Source organism: Theobroma cacao, chromosome 3, assembly GCF_000208745.1.
Source record: "Theobroma cacao cultivar B97-61/B2 chromosome 3, Criollo_cocoa_genome_V2, whole genome shotgun sequence".
Taxonomy (NCBI): Eukaryota; Viridiplantae; Streptophyta; class Magnoliopsida; order Malvales; family Malvaceae; genus Theobroma; species Theobroma cacao.
The window spans coordinates 24,507,239-24,532,612 of record NC_030852.1 but is presented as its reverse complement, the minus strand read 5'-3'; the positions used below and the strand labels follow the sequence as shown (position 1 = coordinate 24,532,612).

At 36.0% G+C, this 25,374-nt stretch overlaps 1 pseudogene; it reads right to left on the bottom strand.

Annotated features, from left to right (window-relative positions):
- LOC108661250 lies at positions 1,890–25,160 on the bottom strand (annotated as a pseudogene).

Sequence of the window (25,374 nt, the reverse complement as noted above, 5' to 3'; positions counted from 1 at the left end):
TTTTAAAATTTGTCGTATGTTAATCAAATAAATGTACAGACTTATTAATCTCATTTTTTAAGGATTAATCTCATAATTATTATTATCATTATTCACTATATGATTTTTAAAGGGAATTCTTACAAGTACTAAAGTTACGACCTATGCATTGCGCACGGGTTAAGAATCCACCTGTCAAAAGATGAGAAGCCGGCAAACCTATGATACAACCTCTTTTGCTGCCAACTCACACATGTCAAGCTCTTAACTTAATCTCTAATAGCACGTTTAGTTCGCGGAATAAATATAAATATAATAGAATAGTTATTCTGTGGAAATAGAATAAAGTAAGAATAGAATAGAATAGTTATTACTTTGTTTGATATTGTGAATGGAATAAAGTAGGAATTGCTATTATGATTTATTGCAGTGTTTGGTTGGTAAAAATAAAATTAGAATAAAAAAGGAGAAGGTGATAAAAAGACAAAAATAACCTCAATTATATTAACATTTATTTTTATAAAAAATAAAATTATCCTTATTATAATTTAAATACATATTTATCCCAAAAGACAATTATCCATCATAATTATATTTTATCCCAAATGCTAAAAATAATTATAATTTACTCACATATTTATAAATAGATAATTATTCCAAAATATAATTTAATTACATTATATTTTATCCATCATAATCAATTAAATTTTGTATATAGATGTTTATTTTTAATCAATTCTTCACATATTATGAATCATTTTCAAAATATTCCATAGACAAAATATTGGAGAAGAAATATTTGGGAAAGAAAACGAAAAAACAAGTAGAAATAGAAAATCATGTTTTTTGATATATTAAATAGAAAATCATATCTTTGAAATTAGAAATATGGTCTTCCATTTTTTTCTAAAAAAAAAAGTAAGTTATGTTTTTTGATATATTAAATAGAAAATCATATTACCGTTCAAAGAAAAAAAGAAGAAAAAAATAATTTCTTTGAATCAAGCATGTGGTGCTAAGGAAACATAAATGTCAAAGAGAGAAATAACGTGTCTTTCAATTTAAATAAGCATTTCATCTCTGGCAACAAAATGACAATTTACAAGCATAACCATTGCATATTAGCATGAAAAGCAATAGATATTGAAAGAGCCTTGTCTCACCATAAATGCCCTTTAAATGGGAATATTATTACGTATAATCAAAAGCCAAGGTCTAGTTTACAAAAATACACTGACCTTGAAAGTAATGGATGAATATTCATCCTATTACACTAACTTACAACATGCATAAAACTAATAAAGTAGCTACAATAACATCACCATTATAGAACCAGCAAAACAACAGTCAACTCAAAAGAATTCAAACTTGTTAATGAACTTCATAATTAACATCAATTTCAACCACAAGTGCCAAAAAGTTACAATATCAGGAACTTACCTTCACAAAAAGTTTTAGAGCCATCCAAGCTCAACTGTCAGCAAGATATGTCTTCAGCCATTCAAGTCTTCAGTCAGGATCAACACTGAAAAACACAAACATAAGAGTTGGAGATTCAAGAAGTTTAATTGAAGCAAGAACCCTTTCCCTTGCTGTCAATCCCTCTACTTGACTTAAAATCCCATCCAACTCTTGAGTCTTTGTTGGATTTTCACCTCTTCCCCAACACTCTTATTAAACTCAATTCCAGCCTTTTTTATGTTTTCACCCAATATCGTGGCAGCAGTAATAATTGATTCAGATGTAATGGGATCACCCATCTCATTTGGCCTTTTCCTTTTCCTTGCTGAAGTAGTTTAACTTCTAGGAGCTGATGTTTAAGGTTGACTATTGGAGAAATCCTCATCATCGAAACTATATCTAGCTAGGTTTTCATCTTCAGTTTCCTCATTTATTGTATCATTACATTCCTACATTTCTTCGAGGATATCTACTGCAGTTTGTGCATCTTTTCCTGTTGCATGATCTCTTGCATAAATAAGACTAAGCTCATTAAAGAAAGGAAAACTCTTTTTTTCTAAAAAGGCCAACCTCTTTGTGACTCTAATAACGAAAAAAAAAAAGATGACTATTAGTATATTATTATTAAGAAACTAACATGAAAATACTTAAATAAGTTCAAACCAAAAACTTACCTGTATGTAAGATTCCCATACAGGATCATCAGCAACAACCATGTTCCTTTAATCATCCCACCCAAATGTCGTAACGTGCAAGTCCGAGAACCCGTTCGCTAGATGCGGGCGAAAATCGAGTAACTAGGAGTCGCCACCAATCTTTTTATTTAGGTGTGATTGGCCACCTGTTAACTTGATTCTAATCGACGAAATCCTAAATTAATTTTAGGTCTGTCGAAAGAACGAGAATTGATCTACGTTTTTTAGAGATGTGTTTGAGAGTGCGGTTACGTACGGAGAAGGGTTAGCACCTTCGTGGAGCCCGTTCCACGAACAGTACCATTTAATCTTAAATTATCCTATCATGGCCTACATTGATTTTATTTCTATGTCTCATTAGCCTTTGCTTATTAACTAATTATTTGGTTGATTGAGTCTTTCACTTGATTTTACGTATGCATGTGATGCAATCATAAAATGATGTCATGATTTATTCAATTTTAAACAATGAGGTCGACAATCGCTTATCGAAAAATCATTCGTAGACTATTCCAACGCTTTGGTGAAGTCTCGACATTTTCCTTACCTAGGGATATCCCGAAAAGAACTCGTCTCTACGAGTTCCTCAGGGAAATCCCATCCTTAGGATTCTCGCCCCATTAACAAGAAGAATGTGGTGTGCTATGACAATATAAGATGATAATGCCTATATGATTGCGTTTATTGATTTAGTTAATTAAAATTCATGTGATAATGTGTTTAATAGTGTAGGCTGATTTATTACCTTGTTTACATATTTATTATTATTATTTTTTGTTATTATTATTATTATTTTTTTAACAACAATTATTTGAATTAATGAGTGCAGAAGCATAGAGTTTAGATTTATCCCGACGCTTCAATGAAAATCCGTCTCGAACTCTACCCTTAAGTAACCCATCTGAAAGAGGCAACTCTTTGCCCCTTTTTAGGTGAAATTTTATCATCGAATCAGTTAAAATAACTATTTTTATTTTATTTTATTTTTTTATACTAATTATATTTACATCATGTATTGTTGTTATTTTTTTATTTATCATTGGTTTTAAAATTAAGCTAAAAATACATTTAATTTGAGTAAAATGGGCTAGATTCAAAATCAATTAAAACAAGCTCAAATCTAGGGAGAATTATACCTTTTCGGGCTCAGATTAGCCCAGATCAATGACCGACAGAAGTCCAAAAATTGCACCGCGAAATCCGCTCAACAAGCCCGCAATATTGCTCTTCAAAACGCACCATTTGGTGCTTGTAGAGCCCCTCGAAACGGCACTGTTTAGGCCTTCACCCTTTCAATTCCCTCACTCCACTCAAACGGTGTCATTTCGCTCTCTTCTGTTTGGAATAAAAGCTTATTATTTTTCTTCTTCCTTATTTTTTTCTCTCATTTTCTCTTTCTAACCCCCAAATGCTCTCTCTTCTCTCTACAACCGATCCTTTCGCCAGTCAGATCCCCACCATGGTCGGATCTAGTGCCGCGACACTAGTTTCGCCCTTCTTTTCTCCTTCTTCTCTCCCTTACGCTGGCGGCTTCCTCTTTCTCTAACTGCCCACCGGTCTTTCTCTCTCTCTCGTTGCCCAAATCAGGCTTTTCTTTCTTTACTGCTGGCTGCCCAAAGGCTTTCTAGATCTCTCCAAGCCGGCGACAACCCAGAAATCGCCCTATCTCCTTTCGCCCACCAAATCGCACTAGATCTCTCCCTTCTTTGGCTTTTCCTTTTTCTTTTTCTTTTTTTGTGATTTTGTTGTTAGGGTATTTGGTTGCTAGAACTTAGGTTTTTTATTTGCAGGTTGTTGTTGTTTGAAGAGGATGGATTTTTTCTTTTTGAAAATGTTTTTTTTTATTGTGGATTCCCCCCCTTTTAAATCTGTTCGAGGCCCCCCATTTAAGAGTTGGATTGTCCAAAAATTTTGACAATCCAGCGATGAAATCATGCTTTTCTGAGCATGATTTCAAAAGACTCTGGCATGAATGGGGGCTAATTGCCGGAGGTAACTGTTCCCCAAGATCCGACTACTTTCCAAGGGACTTAAGTGCCCTGTAATGAAGGACCGGAGAGGGGAGGCTGAGTACACGCTCAGTCTTCTCCCTGTTTTCTTTTCTTTCCTTTTTTATTTTTATTTTTATTTTGGTTGATTTTGAATGGATGTCTACAGTTGCCCCTCTTTGCACATTCTTGAGAATCAAGAATAGTGCAAAGACGTAGACACCCATTCAACTTATCTTGAGGCAAGTTTGATTTGAGCAATTCAATCTAGGCTTGACCTATTTTGAAACACGTTTGAAAATGAAATCCCTAGGCTTGACCTGGGTTCTAAAAAAATGAAATTTCTAAGTACGACCTATCTCGCGACAAGTTCGATTTAAATATTGAAATTCCTAGATTGATCTAGGCTCGACCTATCTTAAAACAGGTTCGATTTAAAAAATTGACATTCCTAAACTTGAACTAGGCTAGACCTATTTTAAAACAGGTTCGATTCAAAAATTAAAATTTTTAGACTTGATCTAGGCTCGACCTATCTTAAAACAAGTTCGATTTAAAAAATTAACATTCCTAGACTTGATCTAGGCTCGACCTATCTTAAAACAGGTTCGATTCAAAAATTGAAATTCTTAGACTTGATCTAGGCTCGACCTATCTTAAAACAAGTTCGATTTAAAAATTAACATTTCTAAACTTGATCTAGGCTCGACCTATCTTAAAACAGGTTCGAATCAAAAATTGAAATTCCTAGACTTAATCTAGGCTCGACCTATCTCAAAACAGGTTTGATTCAAATATTGAAATTCCTAAACTTTATTTAGGTTTGACCTATCTTAAAACAGGTTCAACTTAATTTGATTAACTTCACAATGAAAAATTCAAATCCTTCTATCAAAGTTTTATGACCTCAACATTTTAGATCAGGTGGATTCCTACTTTCGGAGCTTGGGACGTTGAATTAATTTTGGTTTCTTGTTTTGAAAATGACCATGTGCATGGTTAGGCATGTATGCATGACTGAAATAATAGAATGCTTTCATGTTTATGATTCATTAAGGTTTTAAGACCCTTCTCCTACTTCATCCAATTTTTCACTACAGCTTTCGATCATCTTTGCCTGTTTACTTTCCTTTTGGTTACTTTAGGTAACTCCGGATTTTCCCTAAGCACCCTTTCTTTTTGACATTTGACTTTTTGCTCAAGTTTAAAGCTCTGCCATTCCTTTTCCTCATCATTAAGTCTTTTGCTGAACAATGAGTGTAATTTCTTGCTTAATTAGTTTCCTTCTTTTACCAATCATCATTCATTTCTATGAGAATCATCATGTGAAATCATGGGATGGTAAAGAACAAGAAGGTTGAAATAAAGAAGACAAGGAGAGTTTCATATATGAGAGTTTAAATAATTCAAGGAATAGAGAATTTACAGAGCAAACATTAGATCTTTTTAAGTAATGAACACTCGGACCATTCAGAGAAAACAATCTGATTTTCGATTTCAAGAATTGTCCTTGATTGATGCCTTGAGCAACTCTTATTCTCAAAACTGCCTAGGATGAACTTTTTTCTCATATGCCCGTATCATCCGTCGTTGATACATTTGACCATGACATAGGGTGGCAAGTCTTTTTTCTTCAATTAGATTCAGCTACTCTTGGCGACAGCGGATCTATTCAGCTTCTTCCAACTTTGTCTCCATTAACACCCTCAATAATGGGATTCATACTTCAACAGGTAGAACTGCTTCTATACCATATACTAATGAGTATGGAGTTGCTCTTATGGAGGTACGCATAGAAGTTTGATATGCGTGCAAAGCAAAAGGAACTTTCTCATGCCAATATTTATAAACTTTAGTCATTTTTTCAATAATCCTCTTGATGTTCTTATTGGCCTCCTCTACCGTTCCATTCATCTTGGGACAGTAAGTTGTTGAGTTGTGATGCTTGATCTTGAATTTAGCACAAACCTCCCTTACCATTATACCATTCAAATTGCTTGCATTATCAATAATGATCCTTTTTGGAAGCCCATACCGACATATTATCTTCTTTTTGATGAACTTGCACACCACTTTTTGCATCACATTAGCATAGGAAGCTGCTTCTACCTATTTTGTGAAGTAATCAATGGCCACCAATATAAATCGATGTCCATTAAAAGCTTTTGGAGTAATGAGCCCAATCACATCCATCCCCCATATTGAAAAAGGCCAAGGCGCCGTGAAGACATGTAATGGAGATGGTGGAGCGTGGATTTTATCAGCATAAATTTGGCATTTGTGGCACTTTCTAGCAAAATTTATACAATTTACTTCCAGTGTCAACCAATAGTATCCAACCTTTATAATTTGTCTGGCTAACATATGTCCACTAGCATGAGCTCCACATGATCCCTCATGGACTTCTTCAATATCTTATTAGCTTCGGCTGCATCCACACATCTGAGGAGAATTTGGTCCCGGTTTCTTTTGTAGAGTATTTTCCCATTGAGGAAAAAACCCATTGTTAACCTTCTGAATAATCTTTTGTCATTCTCTGTGGCATTCTTAGGATACACCTGATGCTTAATGTATTGCATGATATTATAGTACCATGGTTTGCCGTCAGGTTCTTCTTCAACATTCATACAATGTGCAGAGACCCCCCGAATTTCCAAATTCAAAGGATGGATGTCAACCCCGTTATTTATTTTGAACATTACTACTAAAGTGGCTAAAGCATCGGCAATCTGGTTTTCTTCTCAAGGCAAATGATTGAAGCTAATTTTCTTGAATTGTTTACTTAATTCTACAACTAGCTTTTGGTATGGAACCAGTTTAGAATCTTTAGTTTCCCATTCACCTTTCAATTGGCATATCACTAAAGCTGAATCTCCGTAAACTTCTATCGTGTCGGCCTTCATGTCAATTGCTGCTTGTAGACCCATCACCAACGCCTCATACTTTGCCATATTATTAGTACAGTTGAAATTCAACCTTGTCGTAGCTAGATATTACTTTCCATTTGAAGAAATCAACACTGCTCTAATTCCGTGCCCCAAAGAATTAGACGCCCCATCAAAATACATTTTCCAGAAATTAAGTTCGTTGGGACCATCTTTTTCTATGTGCAAGATGGCCATCAAATCTTCATTTGGAAAATCGAAACTTACAGGTTCATAATCTTCAGCAGCTCGATCTGCAAGGAAATCAGCAATGACACTCCCTTTGATTAACTTTTGGGACACATACACAATATCATATTCAGATAGTAAAACTTGCCATCATGCAATTCTTCCAGAAAGGAAAGGTTTTTCAAAAATATACTTGATGGGATCCAATTTTGCCACCAACCATGTTGTATGATACAACTTATATTGCCGGAGCCTTTAGATGGTCCATGCTAGCGCACAACACATTTTTTCGAGCACAGATTATTTGGACTCATATTCCGTGAATTTCTTGCTTAGGTAGTATATGGCCTGTTCTTTCTTTCCAGTTTCATCGTGTTGCCCTAGTACACATTCCATGGAATTCTTGTTCACTGTCAGATACAAAATAAGAGGTTTTCCTGTCGTTGATGGTACCAACACCAGTGGATTTGTAAGATATACTTTGATTTTATCAAAGGCTAGCTGACATTCTTCATTCCACTCTTTGAGGTCTCGTTTTTGAAGCAGCTTGAAGATTGGATCACATTTGAGGGTGAGTTGGGATATAAATCGAGCAATGTAGTTCAACCTACCTAAAAATCCTCTCACTTCTTTTTGTGTTTTGGGAGTTGGCAACTCTTGAATAGATCGTATTTTATTTGAGTCCACTTCAATTCCTTTTTCACTTACTACAAATCCCAACAATTTCCCAGAAGTAACACCAAAAGTACATTTTGCAAGATTCAACTTAAGCCGAAATTTTCTCAATCTCTTGAACAATTTCTTAAGATTTACAGTATGATCTCTTTCCGTACGAGATTTTCCAATCATGTCATCCACATACACCTCTATCTCCTTATGCATCATATCATGGAACAAAGTTACCATTGCCCTTTGGTAGGTGGCACCCACATTCTTCAATCCAAATGGCATTACTTTGTAACAAAACGTTCCCCACATGGTTACGAGCATTGTTTTTTCCATGTCTTCGGGTGCCATCTTAATCTGATTGTATCTAGAAAAATCATCCATAAATGAGAATAAAGCATGTTTTGCTGTATTGTCTACAAGAGTATCGATATGTGACAAAGGAAAGCTATGCTTCGGACTCGCTCTGTTTAAGTCCCTGTAATCAACACACATTCAAACTTTTCACCCTTCTTAGGAACTGAGACTATATTAGCTACCCATTTAGGATACTTAGCCACCTCCAAGAACCTAGCATCAAATTGTTTTTTTACTTCTTCTTTAATCTTCAACAACATATCTGGTTTCATCCTTCTTAATTTCTACTTAATCGGCTTGCAATCCGGTCTCAAAAGTAACTTGTGTACAATAATGTCAGTATTAAGACCTGACATGTCCTGATATGACCAAGCAAACACATCCACATACTCATGAAGCAATTCTTCTAACTTCTGTCGTTCACCAGATGATAGCGAGGTACCAATCTTAACCTTTTTCCTCTCTTCCCCATTTCCCAGGTTAATCATTTCTGTGAGTTCCTGATGAGGTAAAATCTCCATTTTTTCCTATTCCAACAATCTCGACAAATCAGGGGGTAAGTCATAGTCATCCATTTCCTCTTCATTTTTCAATTCATCAACATTCGAAACTTTCTTGAAGTCAAAATTCAAATTGTTCTCTTGTTTGTCTTTGTGTTCATTATTTAAAGACCTGCAAATAGGTAAAATTGGACACGTGTATAGGCAAGTATTTACTGGCTGAAAGAATAAATGAAAGGAAATATGCGAAAAGGTTGATGAATTATGAAACACATCATGCTTTATCATTTATTTAAATGATTAAGGTAATAGAAAGCCCTACTTAAACAAGAAATTACTCTTAATACCCTTGGGCATAGGCATTGAGGTAAAATTGTTTCCAAAGACTTAAAGATGACAGGCAACTCTGTGGCTATCCAATTGATTAGTTTCTCTCCAAGCAGTACTGGATACACCACAGGGACCTTCTCGTTAAGTTCTTCATCTTTGATCATATGGATTGATAGCTCATCAAATATCTGCAGAACCGGATTGCCCTTTGTCGATGCTTTGGGGTGAATGTAACCTGCGAAGCGAAAAGTCTCATACAGGTACGAAATTGTCCTTTTCTCCAATTCTTTTTCCTTTCCTTCGAACTAAACCATCCTCTTAATTTTCTTTTGGGCTACCAATTTTTTCCTCTCTTCTTTGGTAGCTTTGTACCCCAAACCAAACCTTTCCTCATTCTTGATCGAAGTCAAAGGACGATTAATTTCTTATAAATTCTTTCTTAACCCCAGACCAGCACGGCATCCTCTTCCCACTGTCTGTTTAACCTCCATTTTAGTTGCTGCCGACAAGCGAGGAGTTGGTATCACTACCCCTTCTCCCACATAAGTAGCATTAACAAATTCAAAAGATCTGAATGAGCATTCAGGGACTTCTTTCGCCGCTTTTACATAGAGAGTAGATAAGGATTAGATGGCTAAGATATCTTCTTCTGCAGAAATGCTTATCAATTGGCCTTCAATTATGAATTTTACCTTTTGATGCAGAGAAGAAGGTACAGCTCCCGCCATATGAATCCACAAGCATCCTAATAGACAATTATAAGATGAAAATATGTCCATCACTTGAAATTGGACATCAAACATGTAGGGACCGATCTTCACTAGTATTTCTATATCACCTATCACTTCGCTTTTACTTCCATCAAATGCTCTCACTATCATGTGACTGGCCCTCATATGAGTCATATCGATCGGCAACCTTGTTAATGCTGAACGAGGCATGACATTCAATGCCAAACCATTGTCAATCAATACTCTTGGTATGGCATGGTCCTTGCATCTAATGGTTATGTGGAGAGCCTTGTTATTCCCTTGGTCTCCTGATGAAATTTCTTCATCATTAAAGGCAATGAAGTTCCCCACTGTGATGTTTCCCACTATATGGTCTAACTTTTCCACCGATATGTCATGAGCCACGTAAACTTGATTCAAGACTTTGAGTAGCACATTCCTGTGTGCTTCCGAATTCAAGAGTAAAGATAACAACGAAATGCGAGCGGGCATTCTTTTCAATTGCTCCACTACACTATATTCACTGTGCTTAATAAATTTGAGAAATTTGCCCGCTTCTTTCTCCTTGAAAAGCCTTTTAACGTCATTGTTCGGAGTAACTGCAGGTTCGGTGGTTTGGTCCTTGAGAAAGGTACTTACTTCTTTCGGATCTTCTCCCTGTTTGGACTTTCCTTTTTCAACCCTTTTTGTTATCTCAAGAGAATAACATTGCCCACTTCACGTTATACCTCCCACTTCGGTTAGATCTGCAGAAGATACTTGAGAAGTAAGGGGGACCGTACCTAAAATGTTACATTCGTAATTCCATGGAACAGCCTTTTCACTCTTGTACGGGAACGGGCTGGGAATTTCAATAGTGATACCATTTTTTACAACAGTAGTGGATGTATCATTCATCGGACTCCTGTTTTCTTCATAAAGGATGGTGAAAGGTTTAGGTTTGTCCAAGCCGGATGAATTTGATGCCATTTCAGTTAGGGGCTTCTCATTTATGGTTCCAACCAAATCCTCTTTGCCTTCTACATAAAACTCGATTACTGACAAATCCATCAACTCTTGCAACTTACGACGAAAGTCATCGTAATTTTGAACGAAATGTCCAATGACCCCCATATGAAATTTACAAGAATGAGTGAGATCATGCCCCAATTCCTTTGTGTCTACTAATTCTGGAGTGATGACATTTATTTTGAACAATGCTTCAAACACTCTATCCATTGGCATTTGAATCTCATCGACACTTCTTTTCACCCTTTGAGTCATCTCTTCATGTATGGCGTTCACTGTCGCCCTTCCATGGTTTGGCAAGGAATTCTCGTCGACATTTGAACTGTCTTTTTTAGCAAAATTTAAAAGTCCTATCCTAATGAGTGCCTGGACTTTATGTTTTAAGCTAGTGTAATTTTCTGTAGAGTGCCCTTGTACCCCAAAATGATAATCACATTATGAATTCTAGTCGTACCACTTTGAAAAAAGAGGTTTAAGTGGTTCTATAGGGGTGCGGGCAAGGAGTCGATTTTCAATCAATTGTGGTACTAGAGTAGTGTAAGAAATTGGGATGGGATCAAACTGGGTTTTTCCTTGGGTGGTTTTGAATCCCTTTTGAGTGTTACTAGAGTTGTCGGTTGAAGATTGTGGGTTTTGGTGCTAGTGTATTGCTGGAGGGCATTGTTTTGAAAAACTGGTTGTGGGGCAAGTTGATAGACATAGGGATTCTGGGCAACGTTGCCTATATTTGGATAGAAAGGTGGATATGGAGGATATGGATGGTAAGCGTTGAAATTATGGGTTTGTGGGCCAGTATAAGTGACTGCTTGTACATCCGCTTTTTTTTTCTTGAACGCGATCCCACTCTTGGAGCTAGCAGTTTCGTTCCCTCCGATTTTTCCATTCTTGATTACCCCTTCAATTATTTCCCCTGAAAGGACTAGATTTGCAAAATATTTGGTGGCGTTGCCAATCAACCGTTCATAGAAAAGTGCCTTGAGCATATTTAAAAACAATACAGTCATCTCCTTATCGGTTAAGGGTGGTTGGACTTGTGCTGTTATATCTCTCGATCTCTGGGCATATTCCTTGAAACTCTCACCAACTTTCTTTTCCATGGTCTGAAGTGATAAACGATCAGGGGCTAATTCAGCAACATGTTTGTATTGTGCCATAAAGGCTTTAGCCAAATCTTTCCAAGTTTTGATGTGACTTCGATCAAGTTGCACATACCATCTGGTTGCCGATCTAGTTAGGCTATCTTGAAATAATTGAATTAACAACTTATCATCATGTGAGTGTGCAGTCATCTTCCAGTATTACATGGTAATATGCGCCATTGGGCATTTTGTCCCATCATATTTTTCAAACTCTGGCGCCTTAAATTTGGGAGGGATTACCACATCGGGAACTAAGCATAACTTAATTGCATCCATGGTTCTGAACCTATCCACTCTTTCCATAGCGCGAAAGTGCTCTTCTAATAGATCATACTTTTTTTGGACTTTCTCTTTTTCTCCTACTTGTGACGAATCCTTTCTTAATTTCTCTTACTCTTTTAGATCATCTAAATCTGGGACGTGTATTGGTTCAGCAGGATTTGTCCCAGAATTCAATCCAAATTGCCCATGAGTTGGTTGATGGCTCATCGAGGGTAGCATATTGTAATAACCAAATGACGTCGCTTGAGGGTGGACCCTTGAAAAAGTCTAGGTGTGGGGTGGAGTGAACCCCGGGGGATAAGGTGGATCATCCCTTAAGTTTCCAATGTCTTGTGCCGGTGGGTTTTCTGGCGAGCTGACTTTTCTACTACTCTTTTTCCTTTACTCAAGCACACCATCAATTCCATCATCTTTGCTAACTGCTCTCTCATTTCTTCTTAAGCTTTTTTCATTCTATCCATTCGCTCCCTTTGTTCTTCTTCCATGATTCTTACTCATCGACGAGTATTATGAACACGTTGGTCACTGATTTTAGGACGTTGGTCTATCTTGGAATCCTTATTTTTAAATCATAAATATGAATTAGATGCATTTTTGGTGCATAAATGAGATGAAAAAAATGCACCCATTATCTTTATTTATATGCGAAAACACTTATTATCATGAAATGGGGTTTATGCATGTATAAATGAATGATCATGTACTAAAAGTACTTGTCACTTAACACCCATCAACAAAGTAATCCATTGCATAAGATATTATCTATGGTTACAATTCAAGAATCATCTTTTATATTTAGAAATATTCTCCAATTTTATCGTAATGGTTATACACTTCATCGAGATGTTTAATCAACTGTTGCTCTTGTTTCCCAATCGGAAAGACCCAGCTCCTTAATAAGTTTGTCTTCCTAGCCATGCTTCTTGCCTTGTAAGCCACCTCCCTCATTTGCCTAAGCAAGTAATCCATCTAGTCATGTTTCTCCACGTAAGCTTGTTTGTAGGATTCACCCCACTCTCGAATCCAGGTGTTTTCTTGCTTGAGGTGATCATACTCTCGTTGATAAGTTCCCATAACCCCGTTAAGCTCTTTGTACTCTTGTCATAGCAATTGAATGGATTCTTGCTGAAACCGCACTTGGTTTCTTAATCCATCATTGTACGCTTGAAGCTCATTGCCTCAACTTTCTTTCACTTTTATTCCCTTCAAAGTTCATTGCTTGTGGCAGAAAACTCGTTATTCAGGCTCTCATACTTCTTTTCCCAATCACGTTTTATTTTTGGATTTTCTTTCTTTGTTCGATCGCTTTCATATTCATCTTCTCACACTTTTTTTAGAGATCTTCGTATCATTGTTTCCAGTTAGCTTTTTCAACTTCAGACTTTTTTTGAGCCAACTCACTTTCAAGCAAAACATCTCAAGGTTTTGGATCGATTGGGCCACGAGGTGCATCTTCTTTTCGATATACCACATCCTTAACTCGTCAAGCATTCAATACCTGATATCTAATGGTTATTTCATCAGTGTACGTCCCTTGGTCGACTCGACTGGTTTTCTTCCAAGCTTGCGTAATCCCCTCAATCCTTTTCAGAAAACCTAGATCTCCATAGGTAAACTCCAAAGTGTTGAGTCAGTGTGTCATTGGCACAAACTACTCTGACCCAAGCTGTCTTCTCACCATGATTAGGGCGTAGCTGATTGCTCCCCATGGCCCCATTACCGGCACCCAAGGTTCATCTCCGCATTTGTACAAGACCGGGCAACGAGGCATCCACAGAGCTCTCCACGTTACTTCCATGCTCATGAGTTTTCGAAACTTAGAGATCCATTGCTTCTTAGTCCTATTTTCTAGCCACTCATTCTCACAAAATTTTTTGATAGGGGCGCTTTGCGGATGAAATGGCTTCTTGAACCTCTCGACCTTGCACTCAAAGTGACTCACTATCCAAATGGAAAGAAGTTGTGCGCATCCCACAAATCGTCCTTCCCCCTTTCTCCGATAATAGTTTAGTGATCTGAGAGTTTCTGCTAGAATAGAAGGTGAAGGGTTGGCTTTGTTGATAACTTGCTTGAAGAAATCTATAATTTCGACCTCTATATGCCCAAAAACTTTGAAGAAAATCACTAGCCCATAAATTCCTAAGGCCATCGCAAGCTGTCCTTGCTAGGTGTCCCGATGCTTCATGATATAGCTACGTTGAAAACTCCATGGGATACATTCATTGTCCCCTTTTTTCCTTAGGTTTTGGTCAACTTCCCCCGAGGTAATACCCATCATCTTAGCTAACTTTAGCTTGTGTCTGGTCTTTTGTCCTCTCCAATGTATTTTATCCGGATTGTCAAGATCAATTTGAAGGAAAGCTGAGTACTCTTCGATTGTTGGGACCATATCCACCTCATTGAACACAAAACACCTATATGACAGATCCCAAAATTGCACAATGGCCTTCAATAACTGTTCATCAATCTGGACCTTAAGGAGCCAAGCTATGTGGCCATATCTCTTATCGAAATTTGCTCGAGTCGTAGCCCCCCAACTTTCCCATATTTCAAGCAAATATGTGAAATCATTCTGCTTTAGGTCGAGGTAGACTCTATCAGGTAGCAGTGAAACATGATCTTTGCCAAGCAATCCCCCTCATTTTGTTGGGCATTCGCCATGTGCTGAGTCACTTCATATATTTTGTCGTAGCTTGAAGGTGGCCATGATGACTTCATGGATGCAATTGAAGCTACTTCGTCAATAGTTGTCAAGTGACAAATACTTTTCCTATATGCAAAAGTATGATGCAAATATGCATATGCAAAAATGGCAACAAGTTTAAGTTAGTATATACAAGAAAAATCAAGAGTAATTAATTAATAACATGGATACGCGAGATACCTTCATTATTTTGAGGGGAAAAGTTTAGGGTAAGGGAAAATATGATCATTCCTTCATGTGTACCTAATCAGAGGGTATTCTCTCACGGGTGAAGCTTTACATAGGTAAAGGCTACTCAGGGCATTTTATATGCTGGATTAGGGTTGAAAAGGGAGCTAAAGGTTCCCAAATAACTCCTTACTGTCGTCCACATGGACTAGCAAGGCACCCCGGTCCTCACCCATTCAGGCTTTAAACGGACTAGTTTTGATCTGAGTGGGAGTTTTCACTAGCTCATGCGGAGGTTATCACCTCACGAGAGCATAACTACTTAACCCCCTTCTAATTAAGGACAAAGCCCGGGTATAAGGCTTATGCATGAGTGCAAGACGTGTCGTGTGTGAGAAGGAATATACCGACCTCGGACTAATAATCTCACACTCCCTCTATCCTAAATTCCCCGCAATTATTAAATGGCAATAACAATAATCAAAATAGTAAATGCAACAAATAATAGTAAAAGCAAACGCCCAAGATTAAGGAAAACATTAAATTATTTAAGGCCTAAGATAACTTATGATTAATTATGGCTCGACTCTCGGATGTCCCCAGTGGAGTCGCCATCTGTCATAACGTGCAGGTTCGAGAACCCGTCCGCTAGACGTAGGCGAAAATCGAGTAACTAGGAGTCACCACCAATCTTTTTATTTAGGTGTGATTGGCCACCTGTTAACTCGATTCTAATCGACGAAATCCTAAATTAATTTTAGGTCCGTCGAAAGAACGAGAATTGGTCTACATTTTTTAGAGATGGGTTCGGGAGTGCAGTTACGCACGGAGAAGGGTTAGCACCTCCTTGGAGCCCGTTCCACGAACGGTACCATTTAAGCTTAAATTATCCTATCATGGCCTACATTGATTTTATTCCTATGTCTCCTTAGCCTTTGCTTATTAACTAATTATTTGGTTGATTGAGTCTTTTACTCGGTTTTACGTATGCACGTGATGCAATCATAAAATGATGTCGTGATTTATTCAATTTTAAACAATGAGGCCGACAATCGCTTATCGAAAAATCATTCGTAGACTATCCCAACGCTTTGGTGAAGTCTCAAAGTTTTCCTCACCTAGGGATATCTTGAGAAGAACTTGTCTCTGTGAGTTCCTCGGGAAATCCCATCATCAGGATTATCGCCCCATTAACAAGAAGAATGTGACATGCTATGACAATATAAGATGATAATGCCTATATGATCGCGTTTATTGATTTAGTTAATTAAAATTCATGTGATAATGTGTTTAATAGTGTAGGATGATTTATTACCTTGTTTAATATTTATTATTATTATTATTTGTTATTATTATTATTATTATTTTAACAACAATTATTTGAATTAATGAGTGTAGAAGCATAGAGTTCGGATTTATCCCGACGCTTCGGTGAAAATTCGTCTCAAACTCCACCCCTAAGTAACCCACCTGAATAGGCAACCCTTTGCCCCTTTTTAAGTGAAATTTTATCATCGAATCACTTAAAATAACTATTTTATTTTATTTTATTTTTTATACTAATTATATTTACATCATCTATTGTTGTTATTTTTTTTATTTATCGTTGGTTTTAAAATTAAGCTAAAAATACATTTAATTTGAATAAAATGGGCTAGATTCAAAATCAATTAAAACAAGCTCAAATCTAGAGAGAATTTATACCTTTTCAAGCTCAGATTAGCCCAGATCAATGACCCACAAAAGGGCCAAAACTGCACTGCGAAATCTGCTCAACAAGCCTGCAATATTGCTCTTCAAAAGGCACCATTTGGTGCTTGTAGAGCCCCTCGAAATGGCACCGTTTAGGCCTTGACCCTTTCAATTCCCCCACTCCACTCAAACGGTGTCGTTTTGCTCTCTTCTGTCTGGAATAAAAACTTATTATTTTTCTTTTTCCTTATTTTTTTCTCCCATTTTCTCTCTCTAACCCCCAAATGCTCTCTCTTCTCTCTACAACCGATCCTTTTGCTGGCCAGATCCCCATCGTCCCCGGATCTGGTGCGCGGCACTATTTTCGCCCTTCTTTTCTCCTTCTTCTCTCCCTTACGCCGACGGCTTCCTCTCTCTCTAGCTGCCCACCGGTCTCTCTCTCTCTCTCTTGTTGCCCAAATTGGGCTCTTCTCTCTTTGCCGCCGGCTTCCCAAAGGCTTTCTAGATCTCTCCAAGTTGACGAATACCCAGAAATCGCCCCCTCTCAATTCGCCCACCAAATCGCATAAGATCTTTCCCTTCTTTGGCTTTTCCTTTTTTTTTGTGATTTTTATGGTTAGGGTATTTGGTTGCTAGAACTTAGGTTTTTTATTTGCAAGTTAATGTTGTTTGAAGAGAATGGATTTTTTTCTTTTTGAAAATGTTTTTTTTTTCTGTTGTGGATTCCCCCCCTTTAAAATCTATCCGAGGCCCCCCATTTAAAAGCTGGATTGGCCAAAGATTTCGACAATCCAGCGATGAAATCATGCTCTTCTGAGCATGATTTCACAAGACTCTGGCATGAATGGGGGCTAATTGCCGAATGTAACTATTCCCCAAGATCTGGCTACTTTTCAGGGGACTTAAGTGCCCCGTAATGAAAGACCGGAGATGGGGGGCTGAGTACACGCTCAATCTTCTCCCTGTTTTCTTTTCTTTCCTTTTTTATTTTTATTTTGGTTGATTTTGAATGGGTGTCTACACCAAATCCACTAGTATGTGTCCCATGCACCATATCATATACAATAGCCCATTCTATTTTCAAAGTCTTTATTCTAAACTCTATATGGGGCTTCGCCTTCAAGTTTGCATTTGGCAATTTTGTTGCAAACATATTTTCAAGTTCTATTAAATAACCCCCTCTAAAACCAGTGTCATTATTATATTATCCTATATTATGCAAATCAGTCAAAGCTGAAATAAGTGCAACATCTTTATGATAATTCCATTTCCTTTTGGTTCCCTTTGAACTTTGAGAAGCTAGGGTTGAGGATGCAGATATTGTTTTCTACCATACATCAAATATTTTATTATAAAAAATTAATTATAATGCTAAAAAAATAAAGGATAAAGAGATATATTCAATAATATATTAAAACTTGTCTAACTTTATTCACATGATAAAAAGTACAATATAAACAACAATTAACAATAACAATTGACAAAACATTAAGACACTAATAACAAATTAGAAAAAAGCACAACTTGTACTGACAAAGGAAGGAAACACTAAAATAGTCCTTCAAATAACAATATGCCTAACAAATGTCAATCATCATTTTGCATAGATACTTGCCATTCATTAAACATTTGATTTGCTAATTCCATTCTCAAATTACCCCAAATATTAGTAGGATTAATAGTATTTATAAAAGCCTCCTTAACTGTTGTATTGGTTTCAATACATTCCTCTAAATCCACTTCAATAAGATCAAATCTCATCTCTCTCCTAATAAAATTATGAAGTAAACAATAGGTTATAATAATCCAATTATGTATCCTAATCGGATAAAATGATGGACTCCTAAGGATACCCCACCTCATTTTCAACAACCCAAAACACCTCTCTATAACATTACAAGTAGTTGCTTGTTTCATATTGAAAAATTCTTCAAGATTGCTTGGTTTATGGCCTTGATGCCATTTATTCAAATGATATCGTTGACTCCTAAAAGGTGCAAGAAAGCCCTCACAATTTGTATAGCTTGCATCAACTACATAGTAACAACCAATATAAAACAAACTAAATAAGTTATTTATTTTTTTAATTAGAATAATAATATAGTACATAATTTGAAATACCTTTCTATTATCATAAGAAAGCTTACCATAAGGCACTTTAAATCCATTTCTTCTCCTTAGTGCATCTAAAAAAACTCTACCATCAGCTACAAACACTTTCCAACCAGAAAAAACAAAGACAAATTGCATGTCAGGTATACATGCACCTAACATATTTGTTGCAATATCCCCTTTACGAGTGCGATATCTAGGTGTATCTGTATTTGGCACCTTAACCCTGATGTATGTCCCATCTAGAGCACCTAAACAATTCTACAAATCCAATGTAATGAATTACTTATAAGTAAACCTATTAATGTCTTGTATATATAGTTACAAAGGTAATAAGATCTATAATCTACCTTAAACCACTTCCACCGATTGTCTATTGAGTTTGTTGGAATGGGCTTAGGTTTTCTAAACAAATGTTCTTTCAATTTCAACACGGTATTTAGAAAATTATGAAAGTACCGACTAATTGTCTCACTTGACCTTTTAAAATTTAAATTAATTACTCGATTCTTAACATGATGAGCAATAATATGTAAGAATATTGTTATTTGCTCATCTACAAGCATGTTCTTTGTTGACTTCAACTCTCCAATACTTTCTAACATTTCACATAATTTAAAAACAGCTTCTCTATTCATCCTAATTTGTGAAACACATGAAATATCATTATCATACACAAGTTACCTCTCATACTCTCGATTTGCATCAAAATCTAATGCATAAGATCTTACTCTTGGCCTATAAGTACATAAAGTCGACGCTGCAGACAATAAAGTCAAGAATGAACTAATAGCACGACAAATCTCCATATAAAATTTAAACATAGCTATTAGCCTTTTTCGTCATTTAGCTTCTCTTCTCAAACACAAACGACATGACTACAAAAAATAAATATTCTAATCTATTTTATTATGTACAAAAAATATTAAAGCCATATGGCATATAAAAAGTAAAAAATAAAACAAAATAAAAATAAATATTATTAATTTATAATCATGTTGTACATATCTTTGCATCAATACCCTAAAATGATGGATTTAATTTCAACTAACTTTCCCAAAACCCCGTTACCTTCCTTAATTGAAATCTTATTTCAAAGCCCTTTACCCTAAATTTTTTCCTTATTTACTTTTTTTTTGAACTTTTGTTTGGATAAATAGAAAGTTATGGAAAAGGATAATAAGTTTTAAGGTTTAATCTATAGAGTTAGGCACCTAAACTAGATAAAAAGAATATAGTGCCATGGGGATTAAATCATTACAATGATGCAAACAATACGTTTTGTTTTCAATCGAACAACATTGCCTTGTTTTTAAGTCTTTGTTTAAAAAAGAAATGTTTACCAAAAAGAATGTTGTGGTTTATAATAAAGGAAGTTTTTTGTTTATTATTATTATTACTATTATTATTATTATTATATTAATAATAATGGGATTATGATGAAAGAGTTGGCAAGCATCTTATATAATTATCAGCACATATATTATCTTATTTAAAGAAGTTGAATTCGAATTGTCTTATTTTAAAGTTATATTTATTAAAGAAGTGAATTAAAGATTTTATACATTCTTCTCAATTAAAGAATGACATGAAAGGTGCTATGAAAATTGGCATGTGTCATTGTCATTTAGGAGTTGGACCAAACCATTCATTTTTAGAAAATTAATTCAACACAGTCAGGTCTGCTTGTATGAAAATAGTTAATAACAATGTTTTTAATCATGCTTATCCTCAAATGCAATTAAACTAAACTTAATTTTGAACTTTTAGCTAAAAGATTAATTGAAGATTAAGTTGAAACTCCGTTTGTCCTATTAACTTTCTATCCTTGAACCTTCATAGCAAAATCATTGTTTATCCTTTGAAAGTATAACTGATATTTTAGATCATTGACTGCTCAACAACAACAACAACATCAGTCAAAAAATGGACTTGGGTACGGGTAAGTGACCTCAGGAGCACATTTCAGCCCCATAAGCATATAATTAGAAGGCATAAATAGGCTATAGTATCCTTCACATATTCTTATTTCTCTTTGTAACTGACTAATTACTTTGCCTAAGTTTTTTTTTTTGAAAGTTAATGGATTTAATTCATAGAAATTATAAGTTCCCTGGATACAAAAAAAGCACATGATTTTAAGATGCTATGCCTTGATCAACATATCATCTTAAAATCATGTTGACAGTAAATCAGGAGAAGCCATCAAAAAATAAACCTCCAACATACTTTGCCTAAGTTTGTTAAAAGGAATTTATGTATCTATTTTTTTCCTTAATCAAAATGGTTTTTAATTGTGAAAGGTGGTGCGACTGGGTTAAAGAGACAAGCAAAGAAAAGGAAATAATTCATGTATCTAAGTGCCTACTAACAGAAGCAGAGGAAAGATTTGACTTTGATATATACCATAGCAGTTCTATAATGTGCTACTACTTGCTTTGACGTCACAAACATATGTGCTTTTCATAGTGCACTGATTTAAAATTAGCATATCTAGCCTTGAGATGCTTTAAATATATGCTTAAAGAACAGAGAAAAAAATATTAATTAAAGAGCAACTGAAAAAACATCACAAGGAGAAGTCTTGATTTTAATTAGGTGCCATGCGATACTCATGAGTAAGAACTTTCTCAATATAGCTCTCCTGTATAACAAAGTATTGAAAACTTACTAAAAGTTTCATCTTGATAAATGACAAATAATTGTGCTTACCACTACCCTTTCATATCCTTTATATGGTATTTATCCCTTGGTTTTGGTTTGACACCTTAATTCTCCAATTTCTAGGTGACATTTCCTTCTTTAGAAGAACTATGGTTGGAACAGAAATCTTTTATGAAAAAGATTTGGCTTAGACAACTTCCAGTTGTTCAATATTTCCTCAAACTAAAAGTCTTAAAGCTCATACACTTACCTAAGCAATCAACTATTCTTTCATCTTACTTTTTCTGGTCATTTTTCCCATATTCCCTAGCTTATTGCGAGTAATGCTTCCTTTAGTCAAATATTTCAATGGGAAGAATTAGATGGTGAGGAAAAGCATGCATGGACACTAAATTAACTATACAAATTAAACCTATCTAAACTTTCTGAGCTGACACATCTTTGGAAGGGAAAGTTTGAACCCAGATCAGTGTTTCAAAACTTGAAAACCCTAAAAAAATTAAGATGTAACAAACTAGACAGTTTAGTGTCTTTTTCAGTATCTTTGCAAAATCTTTTCAAATATTGGGAAGTGTCAAAGTGTCACGGACATATAAATTTGATAACATCTTCTACTGCTAATAGCATGGAGCAACTTGAAATAATGAGTATAACTTATTGCAAAGTTATAAAAGAAATCATAGTAGTTGAAGGTGATGACGGGAAGGATGCCATTGCTTGTCCCAAATCATAGCCACTAAGCATAATCTATAATATTGACAATGAATCAAAGAAATAAAGGAGAACAAACTCGACCCACAACTAAAATATCGAGAAACACACATGTTAGATAAAAACAAATCATAGCATTTTCAAAATAATTCAACACTAGGTTATTTCCACCTTCAATAGAAAACAAGAACACAATAAGCAAGTTCCTGGACTATGAAAGAGAATAATGTAGCTAGAAAGGTGGATGACAGAGGCAGTGCTACTGACAGAACCCTAAACTGTGGAAGAGAACCATGCGGTTGAGAGAAAGAGGGAAAAAAGGAAGAGAAAGAAAAAAATGTTTTATATGGATAGGGTTGTGATTTTCTAAATCTAAGAGGGGTAATTTAGTCATAATTGTGAGACCTTGGCAAGCTCGATTAAAAGACGGTATTGTACCGAGTGGTACAACTAAGTTAAATCGAGTCTTGAACTAATTCAAATAGAAATTCCAAGAGAAAATTGAAAATTTTGAAACCCACAAAATGGCTTAGAAATAGTGATTCGGAGTTCAAGGTCCAGTTTGGAGTCCATCAGGAAAATTGACCGATTAGGGACAAAACGGTCATTTTACCATTTGATGATAAAATGGAGATTTTTAGCCAAGCTTTGATCACATTTGACCAAGAGTAATTATATGAAATATAATTATGATTATTGGAGTATAAAATGATGTTTAGCAGTGAAAAAAATTATGATTCTTGGTATTTTTGGAGCACAATGGCAAAATGGTAATTTTACCACTAGAAGACTAAACAAAAATTTTTATAAAATGAGTTTTTTTACCCCATTTGGTTAATATTGATCAATGTTAGTGTTATTTGAGGTTGAAAAGTAGAAATAATTTGATTCCGGTACATTTTTTGGAGTATAGGGGTAAAATCGTCATTTTTTCACCCCGGGGGCAAATCGGGAAATTTTTTGCCCCAGCACTTGTCAAGACCAAGGGATTTTAAATGTGGTAGGATTCGATAAATACCAGAATAATTGTGATGAAAAATCAAGAAGAAAAAGTCAAAAAGTTAAAAATTGGGCCAATAAGCATGTGACATGTGGCATGCTTGATTATTTTATTATTTTCTATAGAAATCAGCCCATTAAATCCCCAATTCTCTCACCATATTTGGCCTAGACAACCAGCAACAAGAAAAAAGGAAGAACAAAGGGAAAAACAAGAAAACCTAGGTGAAAATTCAAAGAAAAAGTGAAGAAATCAAGGAAACAAGCTAGGTAAGTTAAAATTTCTTTAATTCTCCTTGATACCTAGCTTACCCATTCTTTTGTTCTTGATTTCCATGGTTGAATATTGAGTTATCATGATGAATTCAATTCTGAAAAATGGGTATGGAAGAGGAATTGTTGTTGGAATAATTTGATTTTAGACTATGTTAGTGTTTAGGGATAGTTAAGCATGGTTATGAACAAAAACACAAAAGAAATATTCAATTTCTCTAGGGTTCCTTGTTGGCCGAACCATGAGGGCTGAATATCAATGGGGGATTGTTTTTATTTCAAGGAAAATGGCTTGGAAAATGATGAATTAAGGTGAAACGGTTATGTAGAAAAATTTTTGGTGCTAGTGCACCAAATGATCGAATTTTTCTATAAGGAACTGTGAGGGTTCTAATGCTGAATTTGGCTTTATTTAAATGGTATATGGTAAATTAAGGTATTATAGGAGAAATGGATTAATTTGGAGTGAAATTGGACGCATTGGCCAATTTATCGGATGAAAAATCGACTTAGGCCAATATCGGGTCTAGATGGCTACCCGTGCATTTTTCATTTCATATCATATATATATCGAGCCTGAAATAGCTTATTACTATTCGACACAATTTAATTGGAATATGTGTCATGGATTATGGCTAGGTGGTGAGCCATTGGATACGGGTAAAGAACTGTACCCGCGGACTGAAAATAGGAGTATTTCTACTCCTAATACCGATGAGTGAACTTGCATTTCAAACTTGTTTTGGGGAATATGAAAGATTCTATCCAACTTGTCTTAAAAAATGTACCTTGGGAACAAGCTTTTAGTAAAATGATTTTATATTGTGAAAATGTGCTACACAATGGTTTATGTGTTATCACAATATGATAAAATGCATGATATGCATTGGATGCTTCTTTACATGTTGATTTGAACCCAGCTATGTGCGAGTAGGAGTGCACATAAGCCGTTACTGACCCGGCTATGTGTGAGTGGGAGTGCACATAAGCCGTCGTTGCCTCCGTAGCGAAGGGGGGGATGCTCCGTGATCTCCCACCCCTAGTGACAAACTTGGTATCAGAGCAAAGGGAAAGATAACCCTATTCCTGGGAACTCTCGCATATGATCTGTGGCGAAGTATGACTCTTCGCCCAAGAGCTTAGAAAAGGAGGGAAGGGATTGCTCCGTTGCTTCGTGATCCGGAGTTAAGTGCACCTCTTACTGAGTGCTCTGATAGGTACCGTTTGTCGCCTCCGTAGCGAAGGGGTTGAGTGGTACGTCCCAGGAGCTTGGAAGAGGAGGGAAGGGACTGCTCCGTTGCTTCGTGATCTGGAGTGAAGTGCACCTCTTGTCGAGTGCTCTGATAAGTACCATGTTATCCCAAGAGCTTGGAAAAGGAGGGAAGGGACTGCTCCATTGCTTCGTGATCCTAAGTGAAGTGCACCTCTTGCCAAGTGCTCTGATAGGTACCATGTTATGCCACCGTAGCGAAGGGGGGGCTACTTCCTGATCTCCCACCCCCTAGTGACAATAGTATAAGCCGTTGCATATGAGATGATGATGATGATGGGATGGTGTGCATGATGATGATGATGGGATGGTGTGCATGTTGATGATGGATATATGGTTGTAAATGCAAATATGTAAGCATTTATTTTGTTGAAATTTGAAAGTTTACATGTGTTACATGTTGCTATTGTTATTTTAGCAGGATAACTTGTTTTAAGGGAAAAGAGAAACTTTTTCCTTGATGTTCTGGTTCTCGCTGCAGCAAGAATGAAGTTCGCTACAGTGAGAAACTTTCTGTCCATTTTGCTAACTT